Here is a 1,080-nt window from a genome sequence, read left to right as displayed (position 1 = left end):
ACGACGACGACGACGACGACGACGACGACGATTACGGCCGAGCCTGTGTCGCAAACCTTGAGACGCTCGCATAACGAATCGCTCGGAAATTAACGGTGTCCCCTGGTACACGCTCCATCGAGCAGCCACACGCTCCATCGTTTAAACTTTGATTTAAGCGACTCTCTGTTCTGTTATGAATGGTCGTGTATAAGTTCGCATGGCAGTCTGCCTTTTGATCTATCGACTGGTATTTGATTGATCTTGCAGTACTGTTTGACAGGTAGAAAATGGTACCTGGTTCCCGCGACCGAGTGCGTAGAGAGAATTTCTTGATGCTTTTGCCAACGAATATATACAGGGTGTCTATTACTAATTGGTTAATTTGTAGTAAGATTTTATAAGAAGGACATGAAATTATTTCGAACCTCGACTATTCTCTCTTAAGGTCTCTCGATATATCTTAATTTTGTTGTATTATTTACTCGCAAAAATAACAAATTTCACGATCGATGGAAAATTCTCGTCCGCTCTGTAACAAATTCAACGTCACCTGCGGTTAAACGGCGCGCAAGGAAAAAAGGATATAGTCACCGATTGCATCAAAGTGACTCATTATCGTCAGCAATGTCAGCACTGTTTGCCATCGCGAACTTGCGTAATCGTTTCCGTCGGTAGCACGCTTTCGATTGCAGATTAATCGGTCGCACACGGTCGGGGATTAATTCTGGAATTAAGGGCGCAGCAGGGTGCGTACCACGGGCTTGGGATATAAATTATCGCCGAAATTGCGCCAGATGGTAATGGGCACGAAGCAGAAACGCAAACGCATGGTTTCGCCTCAGTTCGTCAACCGGCGCCGAATCAGTGGCTGGAAAATCATATTTCATCCGTGCCCAGTGCGAAATTTAAAAATGATCGACGCTCTGCTCTGGTGAAATTAAGCGGACGGAGAGTTCACTATGGTTTCGAGAAATTATGTGGCGTGGTCTCAAGCAAAAAAAAGAGGTGGATTTCTGTCGTTTTTGCATCAATGTGTCTTCATTTTTGAGGGAGTCGAGTTTAATAGCTGCAATTTGCCGTGTGTGCTATAATGTATGA

The sequence above is a fragment of the Bombus impatiens genome, unplaced genomic scaffold (genome assembly GCF_000188095.3).
Source record: "Bombus impatiens unplaced genomic scaffold, BIMP_2.2 scf_0257, whole genome shotgun sequence".
NCBI classification, from domain to species: domain Eukaryota; kingdom Metazoa; phylum Arthropoda; class Insecta; order Hymenoptera; family Apidae; genus Bombus; species Bombus impatiens.
The sequence above is the reverse complement of the archived record's forward strand: the minus strand, read 5'-3'. Positions refer to the sequence as shown.